This window comes from Lynx rufus, unplaced genomic scaffold, assembly GCF_022079265.1.
Source record: "Lynx rufus isolate CCGP_SWC_20201006 ecotype Redwood Valley unplaced genomic scaffold, mLynRuf1.p SCAF_5, whole genome shotgun sequence".
Lineage (NCBI taxonomy): Eukaryota > Metazoa > Chordata > Mammalia > Carnivora > Felidae > Lynx > Lynx rufus.
In genome coordinates this window covers 16060433-16069105 of record NW_025814867.1, presented here as the reverse complement: position 1 = coordinate 16069105, position 8673 = coordinate 16060433, and the positions used below count along the sequence as shown (strand labels likewise).

Below are 8673 nucleotides of genomic sequence, written 5' to 3'. Positions count from 1 at the left end.
AACAAAGGAGCCAATCTGAGAAAGTCAGATTTTCCAAGTACTTCTGGAAGGTGATTTAATGTATATCAGGCTAGTTTCATCAAATAGAAAAGTGTTTTATGGCATATTGTTCCCCCTTTCAGATTAGATTTCTCCCTTACTCGTCATCTTATCCATTGTTATGTGACCAGTTGAACCCTTATATGAAGTAACTAGGCACAGAATTACTACTGTAGCCAAAAAGCAGACAGGACAAAAGTTTTACTTAACCATAGCAACAAGATAAAAACCTCTTCTAATTGTCATAGATTTAAAACCTGCTGCAGAATTTGCTGGGTTGGTATTAGCTGACCTTTAAATAGTTCCATGTAGACTTACCTGAAGTCTGTTGGAAGTATTTTCTTCATAGCAGCCACGTAGCTTTGAAGGGAAAGAAAGGCTTTGATCAATAAGAAGCTTGACAAGTATGGTTTTAAAGGATCCTGACTACTCCAAGTTGCTCAAAGAAAGGTTATTTAGAGTAATCCCAATCCTGCCAAAATTTCAGAGGGTCTCAGGAAAGAATAGCTATCCAAAAAAGCTTCTTTTCTTGTTTGCCCCTCACCTGATATATTGAAGCAAGATTCTATATGCAGACTGCCAGAGAGTTCTAGGGTTTCCACATCTTACTCTTGGAAACAAATAATAAATTAAGCCTGCGTGGAAGACAGAAATAAGAAAAGGCCTGATAATACCTTACTCAGCTTTTAATCAGTAAAACTAGGATTTTTTTCAACAGACAGATAAAATCCTCCCTTAGAAATTTCTATGAAACACTTACTGGATGTCAGGTGTTTTTTGTTTTTTGTTTTTTCTGTTTATTCTCCATGCCATTAAAATTCAGCAAAAGTTATTTGACAAAACCATAATTATATTAAAATAAGTTAATATTTTAAACCAACATTTACTATGGTCTTATAACAACTTTGTTTTAGAAAATAGAAAGGCAATAAAGATTATCCATCGTCTTCTTGTCCAGAGGTGATAACTTTCAATTTTGTATATATTCTAATCTATATGCCCTTATATACATAACAACAGTTTTGAAAATTTGTATATTTCCTTGTAACTATATTTTCTAACTTTTAAATCAAAGCTATGAATATTTAAACATATCCTGAAATATTTTTTGAGAGAAAAAGAAAGCTACATAGTATTTCTTTTTTTTTTTTCAAACTTGTATTGAAAAACCAAGAGGATATGCTATGTCCTTTTTCAGAAGAGTCTCTTATACAAGTGGAGGCTATGGACACCACCTTCTCCCTAAGCTGAGGACATTCTGTTCTCAAACTTGAGTTGCCCAGGATACATCATGGCTCAGACTCGGGTCAAACTGTTGGCACCAGTGTCCTCTCAGGAGTGCTGGATGCCAATGATAAGGTAGGGGAGAAATTTTGTGGTGGACCCTTTGTCCTGAACAGCCTCAGACACCCCTTGGGCACCTTGATTTTGTCAGCTTCATTGAAATATCACTTATGGCTGCTGGGATGCTCATCCATGGCATCAAGAGAACCCATACCACAATATTTCTTTAGCTGGAATCCATCGGAGAAGAAGTACTCAGCAGGGGCCTCGGTGGTGGCAGCCAGGAGAGAGCCCATCATGACTGTGGAAGCCCCAAGGGCCAAGGCTTTGGCAATATGGCCCACACTTTAGATTCTTCTATCAGCAATGACAGGAACACCAACACACCATGCATATTCTGACACCTTGTACATCGTCTTTGCTTGGGACCACCCACAGCCCAGAACTTCCTGTGTGATGCATATGGAGCCACTGCCCATGCCCATCCACAGGGCATCTATGCCAGCATCAGTGAAGTTCTTGGCCTGCATAGCCATGACCACATTGCCTCCAATAACTTGGAGACTGGCGTATTTCCTTTCATGTACTTGATCATGTTGATCTGGAAGATGGAGTTTTCCTGAGAAGAGTCCAAATCCACTAAGTACACAGCATCCTGGTTTAGCAAGCTCAGCTTATACTTGTCATCTTCGTGAATGCCAGTGGCTGCTCCACATAGCAGCTGCTTTTTGGCATCTTTGGAGGCCAGTAGGTGATCCCAGTTCTTCTTCAGGTCTGTCTGGGCAATGATAGCTACTAGTTCACCATCTTCATTTACAATAGGTAACTTTCTCTTCTTGCTGTGCTGCAGAATTTTATTTGCTTCCTTCAGTGTGATGCCTGCAGGAGCTACCACCAAGTATTCCTTCTTCATCATGATCTCTTCTCAAAGCCAGTCATGTTCTTCCTCCTTGAGAAGATCACTGCCCACCAAGCAACTCCCCATCCAGCCCATGTGTTGGTGGTTGGGATACCAGAGAAGCCATGCTGGGCTTTGGCTTCAAACACATCCCACATTCTATCCTCAGGGCTGAGGTCACAGGGTCCATGATGAAACCCTGCTCATCTTTCTTCACTTTCTGAAGTTTGTTGACTTGGAAATCAGGTGTACAATTGTGGCGGATGAAGCCAATACCACCTGTAAGGCCTATTGTTATGGCCGTGCTAGCCTCTGTGAGTGTGTTCATGGGTAAGGAAACCAGTAGGGTCTTCAGAGTGATTTTTTTTTTATTTTAAAGATTTTTTTAAATTTAATTTTATTTTTAAGTGAACTTTACACCCAATGTGGGGCTCAAACTCACAACCCCAAGATCAAGAGTTGTACACTCTACTGACAGAGCCAGCCATCCAGGTGCTCCCAGAATGAGGTTTTTGATCAGAGCAGAAGTCCTGCCTACCTGGTCTGCAGCGACGTCAGTGTACCCAGCAAGAAGGAGAAAGTCCTTGTGGGTGAGGCCATCGCCACAGTTGAACAGCTGCTGTTCCGTGAGCCTACTGTCTGGGACGTAAGATGTGCCCTGCTAATCAGGCAGTGGGCCACGGCCAGTGTGCAGCAAAGCCATGTGTGTCTGAGGACCTGGCTGCAGGGCGGTGTTTCTTAATTTATGCAAATTCTCAGTTCTACAAATATGTGAAGGAGAAATCAGTGACGTAGACAGTATGAGATACAGTGGTTAGTAAGATAGAGTCTCTGATCTCAGTCAGCTTGTATTCTAGTAGTGAAAGGGCCACAGAGGAGTAAACAGAAATGAAGATGCCTACCATGAGGCACTGTAAGAAGAGAGAAAATCCATGTTCACGGAGTGTCAAGGGATGAGAAAGCACCTCTGATTTGGAGGGTCCTAAGGGGGTGATGTAATGGTCAGTATGATGACAGAATGCTTCTTACACATGTTGTTATGGTCAAGTTCAAATGAGTTAACACCTATTAACTGCCTGGAATAGTGCCTATCATGTACTAAGTGCTCCTAAGGCTCCAATATTATTAGTTCTGTTGTTATTGTCAATCCTGTAATTATGTGGCAACTGAAAGAAACCACTGGCTACAATGCCATTTCTTTGAACTCTCTTCCAACTTCAACCCCAAATTCAACAGGCCATGCTTTTCTGTAGCAAATGGGCCTCAAGAAACTCAGCTACTGTGTCCATTGACATCAAGAAGTCAAGTTGGCTGTCATCCATTAGGCACCGGTTAACATTTCGCCTCCAATTTTCATTTGCCTAAAATGATCCAAGGAGCCATAAACTTGAAGAGAGTATTTAATTACTTCAATAAAATAGGCCCATGGTCCTCCATGCTGGTTTAATAACTGCATTTTCATGCTCTTAGAATCACTTACAATATGCATTTTAAACCAGTGACACTTATTTCCTTTTATTATTGTTCCCACTCTGTTAATATGTGTTTATCTTATTTCAGTCTCTGTAGCCTTGAAACAAGTGCTTATTAATCAGAAGCCATTTAAATGCTGATATGCCATGTTCTACATTAAGGAAACTAAAAGAGCACCAAGCAGGAAAGTACACATAGGTGCTTCCCCTCTTAATTAAAAGCTGCTTTGTACTTATAACTCCTTTCCTGGCATTTTATGTGGAGGTATTCAAATTAGATTCAATGAGGAGAGGGTAATTATAAACATAACTAAAGCTTCATAAGGGTCCTATTTTAGGGACTTGACTCAGTGATAGATGACAAGTGAGTATATCATGGCTGGGTGACCACTAATGGACTCCTGCAAATTTGTAGAATGAAATCTCTGTGTTTCTCAGGATTTGGAGTGCTAAGGACCCCAAGCACAATCACAACCTTGGAAAACGTCTCCAGGCCATTGTCTTGATTGGCTTTCAGACTTCCTGCAGGCTTTGATGTGCATCTTGGAGATGCACTGTTCATGATCCAACATAAATTCTAAAAACTGCAGTAGATCATGAAGTTAGTGGTAGGGGAAAGGAGCTTCCTGAAGGGGCTGAAACCATCCCCTACCAAGACAAAAATGCAGGAAACAGACTGACAAGAGCTTTTAAATAGTAATGTAAGTTGCCCTGATCTCTAGATAACACATTTGTTTGACAATAAAAATCCTGGCTACAAGAGAAGGAGTCTAGTCATTCTACCATAAGACCCCCTGGGCCAAATACTTCCATTTCCTTAGCTAGTCTCTTTCATGGCGTACCCCAAAAGGTGTGCTTCTAGAGAGCACCCTAGGAGGCAGACCCTGCATAAGTCTTAGAAGTAGCTTCAGGTAGGGACGCTTGGGTGGCTCACTTGGTTGGGCATCCGACTTCGACTCAGGTCATGATCCCGTGGTTCGTGGGTTCAAGCCCACATTGGGCTCTGTGCTGACAGCTCAGAGCCTGGAACCTGCTTCAGATTCTGTGTCTCCTCTCTCTCTCTGCACCTCCTCTGCTTGTCCTCTGTCTCTCTCTCAAGAATAAATAAACATTAAAAAAAAAGTAGCTTCAGTAAATCCACCCCTTACACACACACACACACACACACACACACACACACACACACACACAGAACATGAGCACAAGCTGTGAGCATCTTGCTAGGTTCTTTGCTGGGCTGAAGCAAATTGGGATGGTAGTGGGCAGCTTAGAGGGAGTGTGAGCATGCCAAGAATTCCTACAGCATCCTAACACAAATCTTCATATTGTTAAAACAGTAGGAGAAGGAAGAATAGACATCTTCTGGTAGAGCTTTCTATTTTAAAAAGCAATTCAGACAGGAAAGGTCACCTGTTCTAAGATGCACAATATTAGTGCCTGAAATGGAAGTTGAACTCAGTTTTCCTCATTTTTTGGTCCTGTATATTTCCATCATATTAGGCTGATTAAAAAACATATATTACTCAAAGTAGATTCCCCTGAAAATAGCTTTCTTCACTTCTCAATAACTGTCCTCACAGTAAAGACCCTCCCTAATGAGAAAGGAACTATAAAAACTTGCAATAAAAATGGACTAGACGGGGCACCTGGGTGGCTCAGTCGGTTAAGCGTCCGACTTCGGCTCAGGTCATGATCTTGCCGTCCGTGAGTTCAAGCCCCGTGTCAGGCTCTGTGCAGACAGCTCAGAGCCTGGAGCCTGTTTCAGATTCTGTGTCTCCCTCTCTCTCTGCCCCTCCCCCTCTCTCTCTGCCCCTCCCCTGCTCATGCTCTGTCTCTCTCTCTGTCTCAGAAATAAATAAACGTTAAAAAAAAATTAAAAAAAAAAACGGACTAGATAAAATGGGAGTACCAGGATCTACTTTAGGAAAATCAGATGCCCATTCTTTATGAGGTCTATGAAGGAGGTACATTTCACTGAACGGAGATGGTGTTCACGGTCAGACCCTTAATGGGGGACCAATAAACAATGCACAACAATGCTGCCTTTGCCTCTTTCTTACTGTAAAAATTTCCTTTGTGTCCATACTAATAGAAATTAAATGTTATGTGACCAAACCCAAAAGTAAACAAGGGCTTAGAAAGAATTTTCTTCTATCAGTAAGGGGTCGATGATTGTACTCCATTTCTGGCTGATATACTCGGCAAATACCCCAACCATCATACCTTTGGTATGGTGTAAACACTGATCGTTTTTTTTGTTTTGTTTTGTTTTTTTAAATTTTTTTCCAACGTTTATTTATTTTTGGGACAGAGAGAGACAGAGCATGAACGGGGGAAGGGCAGAGAGAGAGGGAGACACAGAATCGGAAACAGGCTCCAGGCTCTGAGCCATCAGCCCAGAGCCTGACGCAGGGCTCGAACTCCCGGACCGCGAGATCGTGACCTGGCTGAAGTCGGACGCTTAACCGACTGCGCCACCCAGGCGCCCCAACACTGATCGTTTTTAAAGATAGTTCAAGAGGGGCACCTGGGTGGCTGAATTGGTTAGGTATCCGACTTCAGCTCAGGTCATGATCTCACGGTCTATGAGCTTAAGCCCCGCGTCAGGCTCTGAGCTGTCAGCACAGCTTCGATTCTGCTTCGATTTCTGTGTCTGCTTCGGATTCTGTGTCTCCCTCTCTGCCTGCCCCTCCCCTGCCCGCACTTTCTCTCAAAATAAATAAGCCTTAAAAAAAAGATAATTCAAGAAATTCAACAAAATCCAATGCCAAGACATCAAGTAAATCAGTTGCTAGTGAGCCCCATAAATAAGGAATACTCAAAAGAGTTTAGGCAGTTTGCTACTCTGGAGTCTGGTTTGTTTTCTAGACCTTACACCTGTTTAAATATCATGTTTGTTCCCCAGATTTAGAGAGTGTATTATGGTGCTAGGCCCACCAAGATAGCTCAACCACCTAAAAAAATTCAGCAGCATGGATTTGAGGTCATGAACATTAAAATTGCAGGAAGTAGCTTTCTATAAAGTTCAGAATCATAGCAACAAATTTTTCTCTCACATCTTATCAAGTCCCAGGCACCTGCCCATGAAATTGGCAGCAGAAAGATTTTCTGTGCTGCAAATTACAGGTTTCTCGTCATCTTGCCAACTTGCTTTGTCTCCACAACCTGGCAAAATGTGGCTATTGGCAGGAAAATGAATATTTGAAAATGATTACAGCATATAGAGATTTTTGGTTCTATAATGTCTAATTGAGTAATATAAATACTGTTTTAGCACTAGGGGTATATTTGCTTTCTACTTTATAATAGATGACATGCTCTGTAATTTGAGCCCTTGGGCACTAGTCCCTCAAAGAAAGCATTAGAACAAGGTCCTCAATGAACATTATCTGTAACAAGGATAATTTATCAAAATATTAATGACATCTGTACTTTGGAATTCCATGGTCATAGCCTTCCCTCCAGCTAACCTGAGACATCCCACTGCCTGCCGCTATAGAGGAATTGGACAGAAAACCAGAATTTTCTAAATATCTTGACCATTTATAAAACCAGATTTTCCATCAAGTGTAAAGAAAGTACCCAGCCATCTATGGCAGCTGTGCCATTGGCTTGTTGCCTACGGTAAGAGAATACGGCAAATAGGAAATCAGAAAGCCGGATCCAGTTATTCTGGTTTGAAAGGTTTGTTAAAGAATGCAAGGCTGTAGGGAAGTAAGATAGGGAGTGGGGAATATAAGCAGCCCAAAGAGACACCAGGGTGTCAGATGAAGGAAACATCCGAAACAGGGGGCTGTTTCTTAAAATTCACGTTAGGGATTCCAGAAGATAACAGTCTCATAAGTGGTCATCAAGCCACATCAAGATGAAGTTAAAAGCAGTGAAACTGAAGCTTTCCTGAGCTTGGCTTAGCTCTCCTGTGGCCAGTGCTTCTCAAAGGATGACAGCAGCAGCAGCATCACCTGGGAACGTGTTAGAGATGCAAATTCTTGGACCTCACCCTAGACCTGCTGCGTCAGGAACTCTGAGGGTGGGGCCCAGAAGCCTGTGTTCTGACAAGTCCTCCAGAAATTTCTTGAGGACCACCATCCTATGGCCTGATTGGAGGGTCAGGATTTCCACAGGTCCCCCAAGGCAGACAGTGAAGCTGAAGTCAAGTGTCTCTGCCTTAGGGCCTACCCAGCTGAGAGTCAAGGGACCTGTAGTGTAGAACACGTAGGTCAAGGGCTGGATGGAGAATGCGCAGGTGTTCAGAGACCTTTGTGACACCAATTAGAACAGAACCTAGACCCAGCTGAGAGAGATCAACGCACCTACTTTAGGTGCAAATAGCAATAGGTCGGACATCACACAAGCTACCAGACACAGGGCATCTCCTCAGAAAGATACCTGAACTACAATGCGAGAGCTGGTCCACTCTCCAACCGTAAAGTCCCACTGGGGACACCTCTCCCATGTCACTCCCCAGATACACAAAGACCATCTTGGAAAAAGGCAATGGAATGGTGAGGAAAGACAAAAGTATATGGCCATCTTGTCTGAAAAGACAGTCTTTCCAAAAAGACCGTTTAGAATGTTCAGAGACCTGATTAAGTGTCCAACTTAGAAGGACTGAATGTTTATACTGCAAGGAAACTGTTGAATCGTAAAAATCTGTGACTTCATTAATTGGCAGGTCTGAGTTGTTCCCATTTCTCTGGGGAATAGGGCTTATAAGGAAGCTTGGGCCAGTGTTAGAGAATAAGTAAACTGTATGCCTGAAAGCAAGATGCATAAATTTGTAACTATGCTATGCACTTTTGCAGCTTTGTAGTACAATGCTTGCTTTTTGGTACTCAGAATGCTTTCTGGAAATCAAAATATTTCAGTATAGAAAGGACAGAATGAAATAATTTTAAAAAGGGATCTTAAAATTGTGAGGACTGCTCGTGACATTTTTATAGTTTGCCCTTGGCAAATTCTCCTCCATCCTCCCTCTCT

At 42.3% G+C, this 8673-nt stretch overlaps 1 pseudogene; it reads right to left on the bottom strand.

Annotated features, from left to right (window-relative positions):
- Positions 1 to 1233: 1233 nt before the first annotated feature.
- Positions 1234 to 8176, bottom strand: LOC124527113 (inosine-5'-monophosphate dehydrogenase 2-like; annotated as a pseudogene).
- Between the last annotated feature and the right edge of the window lie 497 nt (positions 8177 to 8673).